The sequence below is a fragment of the Colias eurytheme genome, chromosome 5 (assembly GCF_061535395.1).
Source record: "Colias eurytheme isolate Ceu_HAF_F1 chromosome 5, ilColEury1 Martin Lab GWU primary, whole genome shotgun sequence".
In the NCBI taxonomy this organism is placed as follows: domain Eukaryota; kingdom Metazoa; phylum Arthropoda; class Insecta; order Lepidoptera; family Pieridae; genus Colias; species Colias eurytheme.
Window position 1 is genome coordinate 7,592,399 of NC_142984.1, and position 26,118 is coordinate 7,618,516.

The window sequence follows — 26,118 nt, forward strand, 5'->3', positions numbered from 1 at the left end:
TTTATTATATATCTAGCTTAGAAAAGCAGATCTAATATTATATTAATAGATATTTTAAACCAATCAAAAATAATAAATCCAGACGATCTAAGGATAAAATACAACAAACATATATTTTATATGAATTTTTCCCTTACAACCTTTATACGACGTTGAATTTTCACATTCACACTTTACATATCAAGAAATCTAACCCTCCATAATCCATTTTCATACTTCTTGGATAATCACGCCCATTATTCAACAGCTGCCTGGCAAAGCGCAAGCAAGGCTTTATCACCAAGCTAGGTGTTGTCCATACACTTTATTATGTACATGGGTCATTGTTTTAAAGCATGAAGTGTGCGCAGTTATGATGTCGCGTGTATAATGTACTCTGAAGGCGCGAGTGTAACATTACATTAATTAGTTGGGAGAGCTGCGTGCATGCAGCGACCTTATAAAGTGAAAACACGAGATGCCCTGTTTTAACCTTATTAAAACTTCCACAAATATAGAGCTTTCTATTTTAAATCCCAATGGATTTGGTTGATATTAGGTCGCATGTGCATGTAATTTAAAGTTCATGAAAGTATGGTTGGAACATGTTTTTTTAGTTGAGTTTTTATATTTTGAATTGAAAGGTTACGAGAATATAAAAGATATGACGTTAACAATAATATTAAAAAAGGTTTCTTTAGCCTTGTTAACAATCGAAGGATATTATCCTTTGATAGTTAATTAATAAGTTAAACCAATTTGGATATCCAATAAGTTCAAAGCAGCAATATCGAAAACATTGTACGAATAAAGTTTACCATAATCATACTGTGATCCATAAAAAGCATAACTTTGCTTCCTTCTACCTACGTTTTTGCACGGATAAAACAGCATTAGCATATTTATGCTGTCAGCCTAGATAGCTTTTCTGATATATTATTATAATAGAAAAGGTTCTTGTCGGCATGACATAAAAGTTTCACGGAATTTCCGATCATTTTCAATGCGACTTTGTAACGAGTTTATATTAAAAACGTTTTCCTTTCGTTAATCCTTTGAATATATAGTCCTTGACCTCTATTATGACATAGCTAAGAAAGTCTGAAGTGTAAAAAAGCCTACTAATATTCATAAACGTGGCTGAAAGGCAGTCAGTGCTACGCGTTTGCTACGAGAGTACAGTCGGCTACGTCGTAGCTGTCGCGAGGATCCGCGCGTATAATCTGACGTGAAAAAACTTTGAAATAAAAATAAACTTAAAGTGCTTAGTTCTAATAAAATGTGGTTTGAATGAAATGAAATAGTAATTAGTGCATTTAATTTATGTAAAAAGCTTACTTAAATGTTAAAGGTAAGATTTATGAAGTTGTAACAGCTGGAAACCGTAATTACTCCTTTTTTGAGATACTAAACGAATAATAATTATAGATTAACGCTTTTGGTTCTTTTAAATTTTACAATAGATAATTTTTTATAAAATATTTGAACATTTATTGGTAGCTGTCTCAATAATTATACATTAACAGGAATGATTTGTTGCTATTTTAAATAGATCATATTAATCAAAATATTTTTCAGCTTGTTATCTATATGTAACTTATGATAAACCAAAAACGGCTGAATGCATTTCAATGAATTTTTATTAGTTGTATGATTATTTTTTAATTATTACAATTGGTTAATAACGGATTTGGGACATGCAGCTAAGCAAAAAAGCAACAAAGCAAATCTTATACATTGTAATATAGAGCATTAAAGTGATTTCTACACTAGTACTCGGTCATGCGCATTTTATGACTATAATGTTACAATGTAATAACATTTGAAAATCTCCGGTTTAGATTAAAAAGCTATGAGTGTAAAATAGAAAGTAATAATCTAGGAAATGATGTTTTTTAATGTAGTGTACGTTTAGATGAATACAAAGAAGGTATGCACTCTTGGGTGCACGTCAATGACTCATATTATATTATGGATAAAGATTAGAATAGATATAAAGATATGATACCAGCTTTTCGCCTGTGGCTTCAACTGCGTTTTTAAAAGAAAAGAAAGCGTTCACGTGGGATTTCTGGGATAAAACCTATCCATCTTCTTTCTCAGGTGTCAAGCTATCTCTGTACCAAAAATCATCCAATTCGCTTCATTGGTTGAGGCGTAAAGCAGAGACAAACATACATAATTATTTTCGCATTTATAATCTTAGTAGGTATTAATAAAACAGTACGAATAGATAACAAGAACGATTGGGTCGAACAAGAAGCAGTACTTACCTACTAACATAATTGATGTAAGATTGACAGTTATAATTTCAAAGCATTGGTGATACTTCAAACGTCGTTCAAACGTGAACGTTTTTAATGTGAATGAATTAAGATTGTATTTTTAGTGTTTTTGAATTATTTATTAAGCTATTGCATAGCTTCTATCGCGGGCCTTGAGTGCGGGGACCGAATCCAGAAATTCCGTAACGAAAAAACCTCACGCTCCCCACTCCGACGGGTACGGAGGTGGCTTGAAGGCATATCATGCAATAGCTTTACCGCGGCAGTCCCCGAGTGCCACACGTTTTTTTTTATTAAACATAGCTTTTCAAGTGGCTGTTTATAATGTCTGGAAGTGATGTTTCGTTTTATTATGGAAATTTCATGATTTATTTATAAAATACTCAGTTTAATATTTTAGTACTTTGAGCATTTTGCTAAGAGGAAATAGTCTTGGGGATTGACAGTGAACATTTTTAGTAATGAAATGTTCGCTTCACAAAGTTGCATTGTGACAAAAGTTTCTTAATTTCGTTATCTGCAGGATAAAAATGTAATCGGAACATATTAATTTTTAACGGTCGTCCAGTAATCGATCCATTATAACTGGATGCTCGGGTTTCATGGTTGAAAAGCTTTTTAATGAATTCTACAGGTCACTAATTTTTATGCGCCATTTTGTTTTATTCACAATTTTATTACTACGCGAATATGGAAGTCGATGTTATACAATTTAAATGGTAATGTATCGAACAACAAGCCATTATAATAGTGTTGTTATTGGATATTATTTTTATGTAGCTCTTTTTTAATTATAAAAATGTTATTGTCTTGTTCATCACTCTCTGATATGTGAGTTGATCAGAGAATTCAATTATTTTCACTGACTCGTTATTTTTGTTTTTGTGTTCAGTATTTAAAATATATTAATTGAACAAAAATATGGGAAAGTTTTTATAGTACAATCAGTCTAGATACTTGTTTTTTTTATATTTTATTTAAGTTATAATTCTGTATAATCTCTTTTTACAAAAAAAATACGGGTTGCACTCCGGGAGTGCCGGCAGAAGTGAAAACTTGATTATTAACGTTGAGCATGTTTGATATTTTGGAATGGTATCCGTCTTTCGCTTTTTCGATCAGGTCACGTGTCCTGGCGCGAGTTTAAGATTTTATACCCATTTCAGAAAAAGTGCTCAACGCCGCTAAAGAAGTTCACTTCAAAATATTAAATATACAGTGTCACAAACCTTAAGAATTTAATTCTAAAGAAATCTCAGCATTTCACGTAAGTAATAGGTATGTTATAACAGATATTTCACGCTACAAATATTAAAGCAGATATCCAGAGGCCCTAGGTTTTCACAACTTTACCAATTTTAAGCTGGTTGGGATTTTTATGCTTTTAAGTGTAAGTATAAGTCAATCCCATCAATTACACATTCTATTCTACTAATCTATAGTTTCTACTATTTGTCGAAGCCTGCTGGGGTCGTCTGCCAGAGAAAGGCAAAAGTCTCAGTTTAGCAGCTCAGTATATTTTACGAGTATTTTTAAGTCAAGCAAAATTTATTACGAAACATGTAAAATGCATCTGCCGCATACACCATATTTAAGAGGCCATGTTTTGTGTATTTTGTCACTTTTTTCACATACCTTTTTAGTAGTTTATAAATATCTAAGCGTGCTAGACAACTAAGTATAATATAATATAATAATCTGAAGTATCTTACTATTATTTAGTTGTCATAAAAAAGAGATTGGTTTATTGAACTTCTATTACACCAGTTATGAAAGTACGTATTGCTGGAAGGATGTAACATGATAATCCAATAGTGATTATCGTATTTTATACTTCGCTGTGAACATGAAGATTTATAAACTTTAGACGATAAATCATAATAAAGCAAGTACTTATTTGGAATATTAACACATTTTCAATGCAAATATTTATTCTGTTATTATTATAAGTGTAAAGTTTTTAAAATACCTATAGCCTAACATAATATCAAGACATAATTATAAATGTCATAACGAAACCAGTGATTACATACGCTCTAATAAAGACATCGTCGGCTTAATGAGTGGTTAAAGTACTTGTCTTTACTTACATAATATAATATGCTTATAGTACGCTTTTCACGTAGAATGTTACATTTCACTACACTAAGTGCCGGTGCCATGAACGGTTTTGAGGTAGCTTATACTATTATCTCGTATGTAAAAATAATTATTTTTGAAGTGAAACTTCAAGCGCGTTGAGATTAAATTTTCAAGGTCGCGTCATGTAGTAAGGCGATTTTGGTATCTTTGAATCTTGCCAAAAGAGTTTCACATCTGACATGTGTTCTCAGTACACACGCTCTTTTTTCAAGCGCTTTCATTAAAAAGTGTGGTAAAATGTGCATGTGGGGTACGAAAATTACAATGTTTATAACAGTATAGAGTCACTAACAACGAGCATAGATTGAAAACTGTTCATAAAAATGTAACAAATTAATACTTGCTCTCTTGTTCATATTTCTTGGAGCGCTAGAATCTCGAATTGTAGGTTACAATTTTAATAAAGTTCTTGATAATATATTTAGCGAGCCTGTGTAGATGATATTTGTACCAGAAGTGGTAGATAGTTTATTTCTGAAATCTGTTCTAATACGTATTTATATTTATAAATATAGTCAAAGTTTTAATTATTATATTATATGTACTAATAAAATCATACGTTTGATTGACGTTTTGCGGTAATACGAGTGTTATAATATATTCTATTGCTGTTTAACCAATTTTAAGTACTAATTTTACTTGGCTATAAATTTGGAATATCAGTTTAATAAATTTCTTTAAAATTATTCTTAATAAGCTTTTGTACTATTATCACGTTGTTGATAGAAGAACGATACATTCGATAAGAGTTTTCATATTTCTGTCTACAACTAAATGATCTCTACTAATCCAAATATCCTTACGATCTTGTACGTGGTAAGTACAAGTCGGTCGTTAATTTCTACATATCACCTAAACCTCTATGGTCTATACCGTAAAATTTTATCTAAAATAGAGGGAGCTAAGAAATTATCTCCCAATTAGCTCTCCTTGGCTCGGTTATAAGCGTTAAACGTCGTACCCGCGGCGCAATGCAAATTAATTTTATTCCGTTAACATTGTTAAGTTTCTAGTTTGAATATTCTAGAAATTTTATATAATTATCGTGTGATTGAAGTTAAATTTTTATGGAACATCAATTATTTATAGAGGAAATTGATTTTTCATAGCATTCAAGAGATCCATTATAAATGTTATAAAAATGATAATTTCCTTAATACTGCAGCTTTGTAATTGAGTGACCCTTATTCATAATTGAATCGGTTCTTCACTTAGTGAACATTTTGGCGCAAATTCATCCTTTGAGACAGCTATGTCTCAATGATTGAAAACCAATATTCTCCTTTAAAATGCCAAATATGAAAGCTGTGTATTGATAAATATTGTTATTTATATGCTTATTTCTACATTTACATATATATTATTATATAGTTTGATTAATATAATATGTAGTAGGTACCAATATTTCTTTCTTATCCGCTTTCTTAATTTAAAATCTTTTTTTACTTGCATCGATGCATCGCGAAATAGTGTTGTCATTACTCCATTCGTTCACTCCATGTGGTTTTAGCTTTTTCAAAATCTGCTTGTTATTCCAGCTTAAATAAATACGTATATATTTTACAAGTAACGAAAGTGTTGAACAAACGACGGCGAATGATTTGTTGACATCCAACCCTGGCTAACAACACTGCTTCCAATTTGTAGCTTGCTATTTTTTAAATTTTATTTTCATCGACATGTTACGGCTAAATCAGCTTAAGGGCTTGGTCTAGTAGTGCAAACAAATGCATCCTGTCATCCTATATGTAAATAATACAAATGTACTAAGGGAAAGTTGCTCCACTTAATTTTTAAAAATTAAATCATTCGTATGCATAATTTAATATTCGTAATAAGTACCAAAAATGACAATTTGAAACAATTTTCGTGAAAATTACACCGGGTGATTTTCTTTTTATCAGTACACAAAATTTGCGAATACTTTCTATTGATATCTTCAACTTCATGTTTATATAACTGATCAACTTTTACAAAGAAATTTGGACGAAATATAAAAAAAAAATAAGCTTTCCATACAAAATGCAGAACTCAATACATTTTTTTCGACCTAAGTTTCTTAGTGAAAGTTGTTCAGTTTAACTAATAAAACGGATAAACAAATTTTGTATATAATAAAAAAAATGTAATGTTTGTGTTAAATGAAAACAAAAGATATTTATTTCTGACTAGCTTCCGCCCGCGACTCCGTCCGCGCGGATGTCAGTCTTCGCGTCTTCTACAGATTTATTATATTATGTGTAATATATAGATTTATATTGATAAACCTAATAAATCTTTTGCTAGCATTCTGATGCTTTATCGGTTGCACTGGATTTATCTCTTTTTTTTCAATCGCTTGAATGATATAGGATGGGTCCTTGATGGGCATCGAATGCTGAAGTCTCGAATCAATCAATTCTGACAGTAGGCAATTTATGTAAAATCTTGATAATGGTCCATCATTTTATTTTGCCTAAACGTTACATACTTTTTTATATATTCTATTTTTAACGAATGATTCACTCCAGTCCAAACAGCAAATAAGCAGACTTCTGCTTCTGCAACGTTTAGTTGTCCCTGAATTTAGAAAAAATAGTCATGATTCTTATCTATGACAAAAGTTTTATTTTTTGCATTGTATTTCAAATATTAAATTTTTTTTTAACCGCATCTTCCGCATTCATGTCTTTTGCCGGAATTAGACATTTAACTTCTACTAGTCCCATTTTCCCTTTTTGATATGGGAGTGTATAAAGTAAATTTTTTAGATATTTCTCGTTATACTTTTAAAAAGTTATTATTGTCATTTTGTTCATTAAGTAAAGTAATTTCGATATCAGTTTTAAGTTTTTTGATACCTGCAATAATAACGTCATAATCGCCTGCACATACTTATCGATTACACCCTGTATTCAATCCACCATCCACATTCATAATGTTTTCCTGTCCTCCTCTCCTTTACGCTGTTCACCGATACATTTGAAATGAGTAAATCTGCTACCACTGAAGGATGTTTCATTGTGATCAGCAAATTTTCACCACTGTTGTCGATTATTTGTTTTTCATTTTTAATCAGCAATTGGGAATCATCAGTTTTGTTTTTTGCAGATTGGTGATGAACCCTAACAATACGTCGTAAAGGGAAAACATCAACGAATTATCGTTTTCGTCCTCTTTTTTTATTCTTCGCGTCTCTGTTACTTCTGTTTGTTTAGTTCTCAACACCCACTGAATTTTCTTGATGTGATGATAATCCATTCGTTTTAATATTGGTACTTAGAGTTGGTAGACTAAACTAGAAATGGCGGACTAAATTTGTCAGCGCGTCTGTAAGATCAGAATATAAAACCAACATCCTGTATTTAAGTTACAAAATTAATAATCAAACAACATTAGCGGCATGTTGTTTGATTATTAATTTTGTAACTTTATTAACGTTGAAAATGACTAGAAGATAAAATTAAAAAATTTTGGAGTAAACAAATCATTTTCCCCGTATGGGGATTTCCCCGGATGAACTTGGGAAGTTCAAGTTCTCAATACAAGTTTATATTATATTTCGTATTTCTCAAACGAAAAATAAACATTTTTGGAACTTCAAAAAAATTATATTGTAAGAAAATTTATGAGCTTACTTTAGTTTTAAAGAAATATACATCCCTTTACTGACACCCCGTAAAATAAAGAAATTGTTGCCAATCACCTTTGCAATCTATTTGGTTTCATTAACTTTATGTTCGAAGATAAAATTTTTTTCTAGTAGTTACACGCGTATTTTTTTCGTTTATTTTCCATGTCGAAATCAAATGTTTAAAAATACGAATATTTGCACAAAACTAAGATAAAAATAATCAATTAACAAAAATATTAAATTTAATGAAGTAGAGCAACTTTCACTTCGGTATGAAGGAAAATCGAGCGTAGAGCACACGTCAGAACGCTCCGGCCCAAGAAGCGCGACTAAAGAAATTCGCTAGGATTTTTACTAATTATTTTAAATATTTTTTTAATATTTAAAGAATTATCAAAATTAAAAAAAAAAAATTTTTTAAAGGATTAATACTCATTGGTCTTCAACCAACTCGAATAAATTAATGGAAAAAATAACTTTTAGCAGTATTTATCAATAGATTTTGTAAGGCAATAAATGGGAAATTTAATGAATTTATAACGTTCTAATTAAGAAAATCATAAGTTTTTCGGCAATTGTATTCAGCAGTTTTTAATAACGACTATATAAGGATAATTATGCGCTGATCAGATTGTGTAAATTGTAATCGGTTGCAACGTAGTGAGTGCACAAACTTAGCTCGAAATGTCTTTGGGGGAAAGAGACTTATCTTGAAGGCCTGATTAAGGTAACATAAAGTAACTTTACAAATGTGAAAAAATTCACGCGCATTGCGTATATAACACTAATTGATAAACAAGAAAAAAAAATTCAGTTTATCATTTCATTAGCCGGGAAAAAATTGTCAAATAACTTGTTGAAAACGCAATTTTGCTAGACTGCAGCCTTAAGCTGCGGCATGTTTAGATAGCGGCTACAATAATCTGATTTGCATTTTTTTTATTTTAGTTAAAAACCTCTTTTGGTTTTGTAAAAACACAGTTGCGTTATAGGATAAAAATATATTTATAAGACTGACGTTATTTTCATAAAAAAAAAACAAAAAATAATTGCTTTAATAATAAAAAAGAAATGAATTAATATTTCCTGAATCTGTATAATTAGTTTTATCAATTATCCTAATGCCCATTGTAAATTTTAATTCAAATAATATTAGTAGGCTCTTAATGATAGGTATATGAATTATTATAATATTTTTTTTTATAAAGATATCGAACAATTTTTGATGATAATTTTTATTTTGCTTTAGAATAAAAATTTAGACCCTTTTCAGCAGTGACGGACACATTTCACTTGCTTTAAAGCTTTGTTTTAGAAAACCTAAACCAAATGTATTTTTACCGCTTCATAAAATGATTGACTTTTTCGTTTAGTTGTTTATTAGACTGAGTACATATTCATTTATTATCTACACTTTCACATTGAAATTGGGTGGTATTCTTTATTTATTTTTATAAACACACTCAAAACGTAAAATGCAATCACTAAAAAGAGAGGTTATGGTGTCAGTTTCCATTTTAATTTCCTGTCTTTAAATTTATATTTTCATCGTGCTCAATTTTTTTATTTTTGAATTATTATCAAACGCTAAAATTACTTAAGTATTAAATTCAATGACTCCTTACATCCGAATTCACATATTTTTTCCTTAAAAAATGTTTAATGTAGCACTCATATTTTATCATAGCTTCTATGAGGAAAATATGAGTACCGAGCACCTATTACCAGCAATTATTAAACTTGTTAGTGCAAGTGCCTTGCTTAATTGCAATGTGTTACATATTGCAATTAAAAAAAATCAGGCTTCATTAACACAGATTAATGTTTCACCGAAACGTTGGTTAATTAAAACATAGTTGTCAGAGCCAACGCGAAAGTCTGACGGTTTCATTGTGCGCCACTCAAAAAATATAATGGGCGTTGCGCTTCATTCAATGTTTAGGGAAAATTGCAAGCATTTACATACCTACTACATTTTATTTGCATATTACGGACACTGGATGTAACGAGCTTGCATTATAACAGACACCTTATTATTGTTTAGGTTTTAATTCATTTAGACAAGAAACTTGCATAATCAAATCTGTCTTATTTCTATTATTAATAATTGTGTTCTGCAGTCCATATTGCAAAGAACTTTGCTAAACGGGACGTTAACTATAACAAACTAACAATTTTTGATATCGTTCCTAATTGAGATAAATACTCAAAAACACGTCCTACTTTTTACAGAAAGTTGGATTAATTACCCTCATAGTTGTTCTCACATTACAGGGCAACGATCTTATTACATTAGTTTGTAGCACAAATTTCGTGAACCCATTTCAAGGAATTCTATACGAAATATTCCCCATATTACTAAAGGTTATATCGCTATGATTTTGTAACACAAGACCTATCAAATCGTGTTAATTGCTTTTTTGTTCATTATTAACTATACTAAGATAATATCAAAGGTATAAAGAGGCTTATTTAGTGTGAGTTGGCACGCGATCATTGAGGACTGTGTGTGCGTGATTATGAAATTGCTTTGGGTTCTATGAATACGTTAATTAGCCTTTTCTAATTTGTAAACTATAATTTCCAGTGGGGAACAACAGGCTTTCATGCACACTCGTTGTGAGTTCTAAAACATTTGTATGTAATAAGCTGCATTAGTTTAAATGAAACTGGGGAGACATACTTTAATAATATAGTTCTGTTGTTTTGATGTGGATAACCTTAGTATATAGAGAAATAAAATGGTACTCTGTCTTTTTACAAGACACGGTAGACGTATTATGTTTGCTTCGCTGATTTTCTATCAACAATAAGTATTTGATCAGCTATGGATAAAATATTTTTTGCTTCTTGCAGAGAATGTATTTAATCAAGAATAGTCTGCTTTACCTGAAGCTAAGCATTATTGTGTCGTAAATAGTTAATGAATATAGCGATAAGTATTAACTATTAAGCTTCGTCATACTAATGTCAAATATTCGAAAAAATATTAAAACACTTGTAAAGATAGACGTCCTGCAAATATAATTAACTTAATAAGTATTAACAACCAAAAAGGGGAAAAATAGTACAATACTATTTTCTAAAAACCATTTGATTCTTGTCCAGCTTCAAACCTTCCCACCGATTCAATGCTCTTTGGAATCGACAACCCACCCGTACTCTTTGGAATCGACAACCCACCCGTACCTAAATACACAAAACGCAAGATTTATATTCGTTCAATCATGTACTAATTGGTTATTAAAATAAGTATAAAATATTTATAAAAGTGTCGAGAACGCGCGACTCTAACCAGTTAAGTCAATTAGGAGCGTTGAGCACGACTGCAAATAAATGAACTTGTTTCACTTTTTAATTATTTTGCTGAGCTTCAGTGTTGACACTATTAAATTACTTGGACAGTATTACGTATACTTTGGTGTTTTGTCATTGTCAAGAAAACATAAAACTAACGGATCATCGGTTAAAATGTTTTGTATAAGCTGTGTTGAATAATGTTTTCCTCTGCAATATCAATAGAATTTATTGAAGACATTTTTTTTGAGTTGGATGATGTGTTTTCTTACTGGTCGTTTTCTTCATTACTATTTATATTACCAATGGTCTTAAGTGTCTAACCATTGTTGAAAATACCTACTGAAAAGTGACTAACATTATTTAGGAAATCGCTCTCAAGTCAAGACGTTATTCTATACCGATTGGTATGTTATACTGTTAGTGTAAATTGAGTATAGATAGCCGAAATATCATATTACTAATAGACATATGATCCATTCCATTACTGCAAATACAATAGAGGTTTCATGTATCATGAAGTACCAATAGAATGGACAGTTCGTATCTACAATGTGTACCAATATACATATACATACTAATTACAAATTTTCATAAAAGTTATAAGGAAGTTGAAGTAAAAGACGAAAACCGCTATTACTCATCCCAAAAATATTACCTTTAAACTTTTACAACAATTAGACGAACTAGAAATAACCACGTAGGTACAATAATACTATAGAAAGTCATGTGAAATGATTAATTAAATACAAGGATCACTTTCATCTGATAAAAACCAACATATTACTAGTTTCAATTACGATATCTTATCCATGCGATCGGAGAAAGTTAAATGAGGAAGAAAATCTTAACTGGATAGGATCAAGCTGATTCAGGCACTACTCCAAGTGATAGCAAGTTTCGGAGAAAATGGATTGGGATGAGTTGCTGGCTTAGAATCTGGTTTCAAAGATCTCGATTGAGTGATTTCAATTAAGCAAATTATCCACAAGTTCCTGTTGATGTTGATGGCCCTGATACGATATTTATTACATTTAAGAACCTTCGATTATAAGTTTATACGTAATTGAACTTACACAAGTCGGATTAACGAAGTTAGCAATCAGTAAGTCTTACTTCTTAAGATTTTCAGAAATTGTTAATCAAACGTTGATGAAATCTCTAGGATTAACTTCTAATACTTTGGTATAACAAGATATCGTCACAAATAAAATATTATATTTAATGTCATACATATATGCTAGTTATATATTGTACTTTTGTTAGTAAAAGAGATAATTTAACCATTAAAATATCATTAACCTATAATTATGTTCCACGTAGCTACTAATTTGTCAAAAGGCAATTGTTATTTCGTAGAATCTAAACGATACCTAGATCGTTCTAGTAGCCTAGTTTATATTCTAATGGATACTTTCTAATACATCCATTGTATATTAAAGTATTAACCAGGCCCTATCATGTAACAGGGCGCCAACCCACTTCGTGTTAACTTTGTAACAAGGTAAAAAAGGCTTTTTATCCCAGTACTCAAAGGCGGTACCTACTAAAGCTTTTGTACGTATATTCATAAAAAAATGTTTAAATAATTTTCAGCAGATCACGTTCCAAAGAGCCGTATCAAAAATAAAGAGAAACATTGACGAGAATTATAAATCCGTTTTTAATGGCATGTTGAAATACATAAGAATTTGAAACGCGTTTTTATTTATATTGCTATTTTTATTTTAGTTCGCAATGGATTCATCCGGCTATTCTATTATTCTATAATTTAGTAATAGATGGTGTTTTTTATTAACATAATTGTGTCATAGTTGTTGAACGTTTGTATATATTTTAAATTTAATGTACTTTTGTGAGGTATAATAATTGTACTTTGTACTAAGTAGGATTAATATTGGTGAATACGATATTTTATTAAACACGCATTTTCAATGGTAATAAGCTTAATTATTACTGTTCTTTATGAAGGATTAATGAATAAATCGCAGCTATAAAATGGTCTGTAGCAATCAATCAAAGCAAACAGGAAACTTAATAGCCGATAATAGAGCTGTCGGCGTATGAAATAAAATTAATCCAGGGAAAGCTATTTGCTTTAACTAAACTGAGAATAATTTAATATTGCATTTGTTTTAATATTAAAATTTTCTTAATTGCAATTTTTGGGTAACATAAATATAATAATATAGAGATTGTCAATTATAAAAGTAATTGAGTAGGTACGTAAATAAGTGCCAAGAAGTATAAAGTTATATTTATCTAGTTTAAAATTGAAAATGACAAAAATGCTATATTCAATTATCATTCTCAGAAATATTATTCACATCAAAATTAGTAAAAATTACACACAAAAACAATTGTATAAAAATCTCGTACATATTTTCACACATTGTTTTACCATTTTGTACAAATATCCTTTTTGCTTTAAAAACGAATAAATGTCCGTATTATTAAAATGTCATAGAGATGCATAACGATAAAATAATAGGTCAAGCGTGAGAGGTCGTGATAAATGATCTATCGAAAATGTTAAACAATACAAATCGTTTTGTTACGTGTTCATTGAAATATCGCATTTATTTTTTATTTTCCTGAATACAATGTTTTTAATTGAATGGTAAAAGAATAACGTTGTTAAGTCAGTTTATTTGTACAGCTTTGTTTTTTATATTTCTTGTTAAAGGTTTATGTTTATATTTTGACTGTGGGAAGGATTTCGATTCCTGGTAGTAAGAAGAGATTTATACATAGAATTAGGGAAGACATTTAAGAATTTACTGTTTTGCAATTCGATCAGCTTATAAAGCTATTTTCATAAAAAAAAACTGTACCTAAACAATAACAAATTGCAAAAGTTAAATTTTGTTTTATTCGAAATAAACCAAGGCCCCGTTAAATACATAAAAACTTTCCATACGAAAAGTACTCTCCATTAGGAGGCCGACGTAAAAAGGGGCTCAATTTAGTGAACTTTCAATAAAACTCGTCCCATTGATTTCAATAAGCCGAAGTATCCATTCATAATATCCGAAATCCATCGTAAGCCTTTTTCATTTTTCCCACAATTTATAGAAGCTGCCTCTCTGTGGCTCCACATTTCTCGCCGTTGCCTTAAGATGAGAAGGAATGCGCCTCATTTAACCTAATGTGGGTAATTTATCAAAAATTTACTCAAGATTTATTTGTGGCTGTTTCGCTTTTTTCACATTGAAAAATTACAATAAATTTGCTGTGAATAAATCGAATTAACGTATGAGATTTGCATGCTTGATGATAGGGAAAAATAGATTGAATAATGATTGTTGTGTTGTAATAATGATTGTTATATTTAAACAGTTTCGCTTAGCTTTTGCATATATTATTATATTTTATTAGCAATGTGCAGCAGCAGAAGATATTACGCTTAAAATGTGTAGGTATATCGTTTTTTAATGATGGTGGTGGATGGATAAAAGTTCTTAACTTAATATTTGCATTGATTGATTGAAGGCAATATATTCAAGCTATATTTTATTTGAATTATTATATTGCTGAAAAAACGATAGAACTAAAGATGAAATTGAGGAGAACACTTATACAATAACTGATTGTGAACAATTCTTGCAAAAAATAAATCAGTCACACAATAATCTCAGTGACGTTTAAACGTCTTATTAAAAAATGAATACAGTAAATATTTTAACACGAAATGCTAATTTTCTTTAATCCAAAGCAAAACATTCACTACATTTGTAAAGCGAATCGCAGAAACATCTCAAAAATGTCTGGCAAATGCCTTCACACTCTGAAATGCTCCCATCGCAAGTCGTTCGTTCATTTCATGAAGTACCTACATAGCAGGAAAATACGAAATATCATAAATAAACATACTTAGTTAAAAACTAGAAAAAATACATGCTTAATAAGACAATATAATAAAATCGCATTTTAAATTCTTTAAAATATTTAATTTCTAAAAGTTTATCTATTTGTTTAAAGTGGGCTACTAGCCAAAGGATTCGGATACATACATACATACTCGTACAAGTGAAGCTAATAATACAAATATAAGCGTGTTCAAACGCGTAATATCTTTATAAAATTGGCTATAATTAGCGAAGCAAATTATTTGTATTTTGCTTTGCGATTTCCAGGTCATTTGGCATTTCATAAAGCCTCTTATAGCAAAGCTCGTAGAAATGAAAATTTTATTGTAATTCGTTCGATTGAGTTTATATGAAGAAGATTTAATATTTTTATTTTTAATTCCTTATATTTAAATGAATTGAGCAGCTACTACCTATTATTATTAAATTAATTATTTAAATACGATTATCTTATTTATACATTCACTTAGCAAAATTTGCCAATCTAACATTTTAATTTGATAAGAAAATAAAACACCAAGTGATACGTAATTAGTTTTGTTTGAAAGAAAAAGTTATCTTGTAATGACAATATCCCTCAACAAAGAGATTAAAATCCATCCATCAAAAATTATACAATTGAATAAAACAAAATGCTGTTTTGTTTCAAGAAAAACGTAACGAATTTAATTTAAAAAGTCCGTTCCTTCTGTAACAAAATCCCTTAATAAGGCTGAAGTCTTCATGTTAATACAATAAAAGACATTAATAATAGAAATAACTAGCAAACCGGGCGAACTCCGTTTCGCCACCAGAGACACCTAGTCTTTGCTATAAACCTCACGGAGCCCGAGACCTTTCCAACGAATGCAAAACAGTGGAAATCGGTTCGTGCGTTCTGGAGTTATAGCGTCAGGAAGGAAAACCCGACTTATTTTTATATAGTAGATATTATATTGAAGAGTATTATCACTACATAGTATAAAACCAAAGACGCTGTTGCTGTCTGCCCCTCAATTCAGCTGTATGCTTGAATCTTTAAAACTGCAAAACGGATTTAAATGTGATTTTTTTAATAGATCTTGAGGTTTAAGTATATGATTTGTTATCTACAAAGCGGGCAAAACCGCGCACAAAAACCTAGTAATCCAATATATTGAAGTCGCACATTCCGGTACAAATTTCCAATCCATTTTTCAGTTTAATATTAAAAGTAAACCTTTCAAAGTCTGATCAATATTAATGATTTCCTTGGGGAACTAATTTGTGGCGAATAATGAATGGCTTGTTAAGCGGAGAGACTCAGCAACATATTTTGTACAGTCTTCATTATTAGCATAATTAAATGATGATCTGGCCCGTCCTTAATAAACAACTAGTAACAATAGAATTGTTATTTCGCTAGCTGTTTACATTTCATTTTATTTAGGGTTATATACTGTAATTATATTCTATTTTACATTAATTTAAATTAAGATTTCCTGAGGTGGTATAATACGTAAACATGTGATTGAATGAAAAGTTATTTATTGTACCCAATACATTTAAAAAATGTAAAATAACACTTGACGAGAGTATGCTATGCAAATCAATTTACCATAATCAATGTTCAACACTTAGAAAACTATAATGAGAAAATTGAGGGTAGAAATTGAACTCTAGCACGAATTAGGTCACGCTCACAACCCAGGAGGTAATCCACATCCTCACACAAAACAGACGTTTAAATTGAAGCAAACTTAGCCCCGATTTCACTGGCTGTTAACGTGGCATATTGTATGATGGAAATGGAATCAACAGACGATTTAATTCTATCAAATTCTTTAGTTATTGTCATGTTACTGGAATAAAGTTCCCTGTGCTATTTCAGACTGTTATCCTTCCTCTTCTAAATTTTATCAAGATCCGTTCATACTCCTAGGTGTAAAATAAACATTCAACCAATAAAGTTCCAAATGGAACTAATCCATTTCCATCCATTCTATTTAGGATGCTAATTAATTGAAACAAAAACCGAAAAAGAAATAAAGTAAACACTTTATATAACTTATCATAATATAATGACAATTCACACAATGACATATCAAACAAAACACACAATTAATTTAATAAATACAGAATATAATTGATAAAACTTTTCAATCTTTTTCCACGTTTGATTTTTTTTCATTAACACGTGCCGTTGTCGATTGATTTCCCTTGGTGCTACTTTTATCGACAAATATGTGGACAATTAGCACTTCGTGTTTATGTTATATTGTGCTAGTAGACTATCATTTAGAATTAAACATTAATATATTTATTGTAATAGATATATATAAGATACGAACAAACTCACAGTGGAGTTAAAGGCTTATTTAAAGGCAACGGACCAGATTGAGCATTGTGCAGCGCTTAAGACAAGATTATATCCAGACCAAAACAATAGCATAAAATGTATGTCCCAAATAAGGGACCAGCAGACAAGAGACAATTTAACATAAATAAATATTAACAAACAAAGGAAGTAAGACATAAATATAATTTCACGGGTAGCCTCTCATTAGTGGGGTCATTAATATTCAGCGGAACTAAGCTAACGTGCACGGAACCGCCATGATTTACAGCGCTGTAAGCGGCTGTAATCACAATATATGTGCAGATACGTGACATCCGCCAAGCTGGTTAAAAACAGTCAGTGGATACCGATTTTAAATGAATATTTAATAGTGATGCAGATTTATTATTGTCATCGTTTATCTGTTTCGTTTCAGGAACTCTGTGATGAGACTGTACTTACGCATTTTAATTTAGTGCATCGTATACTCCTTATGAGTCAGAAAATATGAGAGAAATAATTAATTTATTTTTTATCTTACAGTATAATTCTGTAACATTTTGATTCAGCGTACAGTTGCATATTTAAAGATTAATAGATCGTATAGGATATTAGAGGTTTATCACAATAATCGATCACTATTAATAAGACACCTAACTACTTATAGTATGGTGTCTTATTCCTTTTCAAAATTACAAAAATGGTTCATATCGACCATGCAAATATTGAATAACTGAATAACTCATTTCCCCCACAGCTTTCAATTTATCTCGAATATCCGGAGAACACTAGGCAATCAAAACAAGAAAACTTCTAATAAGAATCTTGCGATCTTCACAGGTCTTGCTCTTATAAAAATAGTTAAGAAAAACACTAACAAAGAAGGAACTATTCCTGTCTCTTGTATCGAAGAATTTCCCAGATGGCCAGTTTTTCTGATTAAAAACCAAACTACTTCGAGTTTGGTGACCCAGAAGTTCATAGGTTAACTGTAAAACAAGGAAAACACTTAAAGAGTATTTATTCTATTGAGTTCGATCACATAGATATTTTAAACGTCGTATTTCATCATGAGGAAGGAGTCGAAAAGGTGTATCGTTTCAACGAACTTTTTGTTTGTGGCTTATTAATGAAGTGAAGTGGAAGGTTGTTGAGAAAATTATATTATTCATATCAGTTCATTTGAGATCAATAAGTTAGTAGGTACAAAATAATTTTATCATTCTTTTAAATAGAGTAGTAATATTGAATTTATTTAAGAGGCAAGCTGTTTCTTTTAAACACAGGTTGGGCAGTAACCTAGCTAGGGAAACATTGGCTTGTATACATTGTTTTAGTAGCCTTTTTTATATTTCTATACTTTTACTATTAACTTACTTACTTATATAAATTGTATATTGTAATAAATTGTGATAATAAATTGAATTGAATAAATTGAATGAAATTGAATAATTTTATTCATTTTAGAGCTCTAAAATTTAAAAATTTTACAACTTACTAACGTCTGTGTCTTCATTATTATATTTTTTGTGCATTACATGGAATTTACTCCGTTTACACTAACAAAGTTTGTCTTCTTTTAATCTTTGAAACATAATACTCTTATATTTTAGTAACGCAAGTAACATAGTGATCTTTTTCAGTATCCATTCAGATATTATAGGAATTCAATAGGGAAAGACTGTCAGATTATAAAATGTCACATTTTATAAAATCGGTCAAGTATGAGTGAGCTAGGATCACGGTTACCAGCGAACAATGTGAACATATAAAATTAAAGGAATAATAAAGCTTTAGGATCATTCTTTGTCTGTAACATGAAGTCACATCTGTATTTAAAATTGGAATTTTATGAAAGTTTACATACCAACATCATATGAAAGTTTTAGAATTATGGACGTCATAGAATATTTGTTTTTTACGTGTAAAATTACTTTTTGCGAGTAATATTTGAATTTGAATTAACAGCTACATGGTTTTGGTGGATCGGTTAGATAACAAACAATAATTTGTTTCCCTTATCTCCGTCAGCCATTTTAATTATGATGAATTGCTTAGAAAAACATTTACCCGAAACAAAGGCTCGAACGTTTCCATTGTTATCGTGACAAGGCTCATTTGTTTGGATGTCTTTTATCATAGGTTTGCAAACTAGCTTCCACACATCTTCGTATTGGCGATGACAGGCCATTTCCAAGAGAGCCGACCCAACTCAATTGGACGGAAATGTCTCGACGCGTGATGCGCAGGCTTTTTATGCGCATTTGGGATTGTCTAATATATTGGTTTCAAGTACCCTACATTTATTGGATATTTTTGGAGGTGCGATAAGAGATATAAATAGACCATGGTATTGAATATATTGTGAATGCGGTGTGTGCGTGTTTGTATTATTTTGTTTGGGGATACTAAAAGTAAGGTATGGTTTGGGGAGAGGTATTCGTTCTTCTTAATTACACTTTGAGGTAAATATAGATGATATTTTTTTCAGTAATACTGATTCACTAATGTTTAAACGTAAAATAAATTATAACTTAGTCACTTTTCAAACTGTTACCAGGCTTTTAATTGAGAAATATTTGTTGGATTTATAGTAATTATTAATTAAGAGACTTTGTGTGGATAATTGATGAAACATTCATGACAAAGAGTATAGCAGCTATTTATTAATTATTGGCAGTTGGAATATAGTTTGGAATGTTGCATTTTCAATAGGATTAGTTAAACAATTGATTTTGAAAATAACGATGGTTTATCATAAATTAATTTCAATTAAATAAAATACAATTAAAAACGAGTTCATTATTGTTTGAAAGCTTGATATAATAAATTTAACGTTCTCGGTTAGTTAGTTTGAGGCATCGTGCCTATCTTATTTATTTTTATTAGTAAGAAAGGCAACGAACGCTATACTATTCGTAAATACTAGGGGTTAGTAGAAGATCATCTATTCTCCTGGCACGACTTCACCGTTAAAAACGTTACGACCTCACGTCATCTTTAGTGTTATTCGTGCAATAAAAGTGCATTTCCATAGGAGTTTTGTGTTTGCCATGCGTATTGTTTTATTTAGTCTGTTGGCACGATATTGGTACGTTATTAGGTTATATGCCAGATGTTCTAGTGTCTGCCACACTGGATACTTGCCACAGAACTGGGAACATTGTGTTGTCAAAAGTTGCGCGCGGAAAATAACTCTGCTCTGCTATTTTTGCTTTTCATAACCTCAAAATTAAATTTTAGTACGAAGTTTGATATTAATATTGGTATTGCACGGAATTCAATATTTCAAAATGCATTTATTTTCGCGTTTTGAGCAAAAGTCTCATTTAAAAACAAGTGTATAGTTCTTACGAGTTTTCATTGCATTTTTAGAACTCTACTTTTTTTTATTGTTTAATATATTTAACATTTTTAATTAATAAACTATGGCTCATTAGATATTAATATTACCCACAACCTCACGGTTCGTAATTTTATTTATAATGAGCAATAATTAATCGTATGTAATGAACTTACACGGGTGTAAAAATGATAAAAATAACGGAATAGTTAATCTTGTAGGTAATGTGATCGGATATAATATTTTTACATACTACTTGTATATTTTTAATGTAGATCTTAACGATCGTTAAATTTAAGTTCAAAGGAACTTTTAGAGAAAGAAAATAGAATTGATGTTTGTTTACAACAGCATTCCAAAAGTGACTTCTAAAGTAAAATTCATACTTATATACTCCTCTTTGGTTGTATTTATCTATACTAATAAATATGTACCACGGGCGAAGCCGGGCGGACCGCTAGTTATAGTATAAATAAACAAATGACTGATTACAATCTTATAAGTAATAGTTGTATCTAATACGCACTACACACGTCCCAATGGACGTCTAGGATATCATGTTTGTTAGTGTAATTTCAATTAGTGGTTGCTGTGTCTCAGTAAATATATGTTGACAAACATAATCAGCATGCATACGCAATTGTGGATAATATATGCTTGGACATAAGCTGCATACGATGAACGGCTCACGTAATGAATATGAGTGACCTATGGGATAACTCAATTTGTAACATCGAAAACAGTATTATTCGTACATGTTCTTTAATTTGCTTGGGAGAGATTGCTTTAAACAATAAGGCTGCCTATTGTACACTTGCTGTGTTCATGTTGGTTTAACTAGTCTTATTGTTGGTACTGTACAATAAAGTGTCATAAATAAATAAAATAAATATTATCAGATTTAATAGTTGATGCATGTCATTCTAATATAGTGTGATATGAGTATGATGGTAAGCGCTTCTAAATGAAGCATACTTGAATGAAAGTGTTTATGTGTTCAAAAGATTATGCTGGGTAAAGTGTAATTGCGAAAGAGGGAAGTTTTTCCACAGTTTATATCATGTTTCTTGTAGATAATGTAATACTTGTAATATCAGACTCATTGCTATAATCATCCTTATGGCGACCTTAGTCTAAGCCTATAGTAATAAGCTTAAACCTTTTCGCTCGAAACAGTGAGATATCTCTAAGAGTAATAAATACTTTTTCTTCTGTTTCTTTTAAAGAGAACGGATTGTGGCCGTTACTTTATATGGATTACATGTCATTTGTCTCTTTTAATGCCATCTGAGATTTAAAGCATAGTAGTGTTTTATTTTTTATTGACCGCTAAGTTCTAACTACTTAGCTGATTAACGTATGCAATATTTTTCTGTATCCTAAAAACTTACCTTAAAATATGTAACAATTCTGTATGTATTTATAACTTTAAGATGTGATATATTATAATGAACAGCACAAATCGTGTTGTATTTATTATAATATTGCTAATATCTTATCTTATATTAGCTTGTTCAGTTTTTTATATACAGACAAGTTGGTAATCCGATTTTGCAAAAGACCAGTGAAAATCTTTTATTTCTTAAATTCAAACAACTAAGTTGTATAAATTTTCCTCACAATTACAAATACAAGAACAACAAAAATAGCCAAAAATCAGTCATTTGAAAACGTGCAATTGCTAAAAGCTAAAAGTCGTTAGTAAAGTGTCATAGAGAAATTATTATTTTATTATATTTTTATTATTATATGCTTGGACATAAGCTGCATATGATGAACGGCTCACGTAATGAATATGGGATAACTCGATTATTAGATATGCAGGCACAATTAAGGATATTTTCTTAATTAATTGAATACTCTTTTATGTGTCTCATAATTTACTCTACTCTAGACGTAGTATTCAAGAGAAACACACATAACCTGACTGTATAAATTACGTTAAAGAATTACGCTAGAGCCCTTAGATGATATCTAATTAGCAGCTAGTTTTTCTACTCCTCGACCTTTATTATGGCATGAAAAAGGCAGAAACGGAATATGGTATATGTACATAAAAAGACATTCAGTGCTACGCGCTACATAAAAGAGGGCGGACGGCAATTTCGTAGCGGGGCTACGTGCTACGTTGCTACGAAGTGATTAATAATACTTATTTATCGAATTATCAATACTTTATGTAGGCTTTTATAGACAGTTAAGTATATACTTGTTGTTATGACTATAAGGTCCATTACTAAGTTTAAAATTGAATCGAAACTCTTTCATTAAGTGCTTCTAAGTGAAGTGTCTACTTTCGAAGGATTTGTTTGAAGACTTTAAAAGTAATTTAACAGAGGGTTAGGAGATTTTAAGAGGTATTTATAATTTGTAATTTGTTTTGAAATTGTTGTTTTCTTGCACATTTAAATTTTTGCGTTGAAATAATTAATTATCATCATGCTTTATAAAATTAGTTACGAAAAGAAGAACAATGATATTTTCATTAATTCCAATTGAACGAAAAATATTTGATATCTCAATTAAACTGTAAAATTGTATGCACACATTTATTCGTATAGTTTAAATATTAGCTTGGAACGTGGCAGGTAGCCTGATAACATTGCTTCGGAGTCACGTAAGGCATATCACACACGGGTAACAGTTTACGAGCATTATGTGAATATTGTGCACAGTGACTTGTGAATTTATTAAATGAAAATAAACGCGTTGTTAGAAATAAATACGTTTGCAGTTTTTAATATTTGTAAAGATTCGCTATAGTAGCTAATATGTTTGATAATTTTTTTGAAAATTGAAACACAATTGATGAACCTTATGCCATTTTCTTATTAAAATCACCGTTTAACATTTAATATTTCACTTAATCACAGTCCCATTTATTATAACACCATGTATAAACAACAGATGTTCAACCGTGGCAAGTCGTATAACTTATAATATTACCTCATCTTAACTACACAGGCTTATTGTTGTGTCCTTGGAAGTTGGCCGCTTAACATCATATGTCACGGTTATGTCATTGTACAGGGGGTTCATATCATTCATACGTTCAATCGGCCCTTAAAATCACTTGGAAACGGTATTTATATGTTATAATATGTTAAGTATTGCGGTGGTATAATATGTTTTTATTTAAGAACTAGCGGTCCGCCCCGGCTTCGCCCGTGGCACATATTTCGCAATAAAAGGTAGCCTATGTTCTTCCTCAGGGTCTAAAGATTGTCTGTGCCAAATTTCATCAAAATCGGTTAAGAGGTTTATGCGTGAAAACAATACATACATACATAATAACAAACTTTTCCTCTTTATAATATTAGTATAGATAGTATAGATAAGTTTTTATTTTATTTCATAAGGGATGAATAGTAATGAAGTTTGATTGAAAAAGTAGGTATGTAAAATGTTTGAGTAATTGTATTAAATTTCAAATCGTTCTATTTCAAAATACTAACATTATAACCATATTAAAACTTTATAATGATCATATTTATATTATAATATGGATGGATATTGATAAAATATTATTAATTTGGAAACCGTACTAGGTCATATTTTTCAAACTAGGAAACTTTAATATAAGTGATTCTTCATTCTACATCAATAGCAATATGTGACGATTTTAGTTTTCAGTAAGAAAAGACAATCGAGCGCCGACCCTCGTCACGTAAAGCGCCTACAACTTATTTTCAGTCATGTCGTGGGAGTAGCTTAAATAAAATTGGATTCAATAGGATCTATGCAGAAGAGGAATTGAAGAGGGAACACTTTTTCACAAATCACACGTATAACTATACATTAAAGGTGTTTCTATGTTTCGAACACTTGTTTCTATATTTCAAACACACTATAATATAGCGAGCATGGTCTTGAAAAGACAGAGTAGGTATTTAGAAGTAATTAAAACTATTGTTTAGTAAAACTACCGCCAACTATTCCTCGGTAGTTTAATTACATTCTTAGATTTTAAATGCTCTCGTAAAATTAACAAATATCTAATAGTAGTCTAATCAGTATCCTGAGCTATTCAATCATCTAAAATTTGTTTCAACTGTTTGTTTCAATTTTTCGTAACTTTATAAGGAAGATGTTATAATACAAATGCAATAATCTTTTCGCCAAATGATTCAAAGGACGCGTATAAATGTTATATCTTTGCAACTGTCACGAATTTGATACCCTCAACACTGTTACAGTTACGAGAGAGTCCCTTTGAGTATCTCCATTGTTTTTACTTGAAATCTCAAGGACAGAGGCATGAAAGGAAATAACGAGTATTGTCCGTGAAATAGAAGACGTTTGCATTAGGTTCACACTATGTAGTATACATTTTATCAAAATAAACATTTTGATTTTATACGTAGAACTGGATTTGTAGAAAGTTCAAGTGGATTTAAATTTATTTTTAAATTTTAAATATTTAAATTTAAGTATATTAATTTCTAGTTGCTGTAACTTTTTTTAATAATTTGTATAAAAAAGCTATAATCCCTATCTTCAAAAAATAATAAAAAAATCGATGAAAAGAATAGAAAAATTTAACACAACGAGTATCATTATGAAAAATCACAACCTTAGCCGTTTATTCCTTCATAATTCTATTTATCATAATTATTATCATACAGTGCCACAAGGTGCGTATATACATACACACAAAAATGCTCGTTGGTTTACCTCGGTTATGCAACGCTTGGGGAATATTTGGTCAGGCCAACACAAACGTTACACTAGTACCTATATGTGTTTTGCTACAGGCGCATGGTATGATTACAAATTGTAAACAAGTCAACAAAATGAAACGTCAGTATGATAGGCATTTCTAAATTTATTAGAAAATTGTTTATGATATGTGTTTATGACAGAATGTTGTATACAAATTGTTCTATTTCATAACCGTTATGATAACGTTATAATCCTTGTATTTCTACACATCTAAGTCCCAGAAAACATTTCAAAGTAAAAAGCTGATAAAAAAGTTTGAAAAAGTTTATATACGACAAATCAATCAATAAGACTTTATACTAACGACTCCTTTATTCATATTATGTACAAATAATGAGTTGTTAAGACCCTTATGCTAACTCAAAGAAACATCAGAAACTGTAAGTAAACGATATGTACCTAATATAAAGTTCAAGACAATATTATTAGTAAAGTTTCCAAAAGGCAATTCGATAAAGTAACATCAGTCCAATAAACGATAGTATCAATAATTACTTTATAATGTTCAATCTAATATTAATACAGTATTGATTGTCTGTAAAGTTCGAAGGTCCAATTATTTCAATAGAATC

The 26,118-nt window shown here is 30.3% G+C and overlaps 1 protein-coding gene across 1 annotated transcript in view; it reads left to right on the forward strand.

Moving 5' to 3' along the window:
- Positions 1-1,168: 1,168 nt before the first annotated feature.
- The window catches only part of Sol1 (CUB domain-containing protein Sol1), a 214,667-nt gene continuing 189,717 nt past the window's right edge, over positions 1,169-26,118 (forward strand). The window contains exon 1 of the mRNA XM_090102022.1: positions 1,169-1,330. The gene's annotated coding sequence lies outside the window, so the exon portion shown is untranslated. The remainder of the gene's footprint in view (positions 1,331-26,118) is intronic.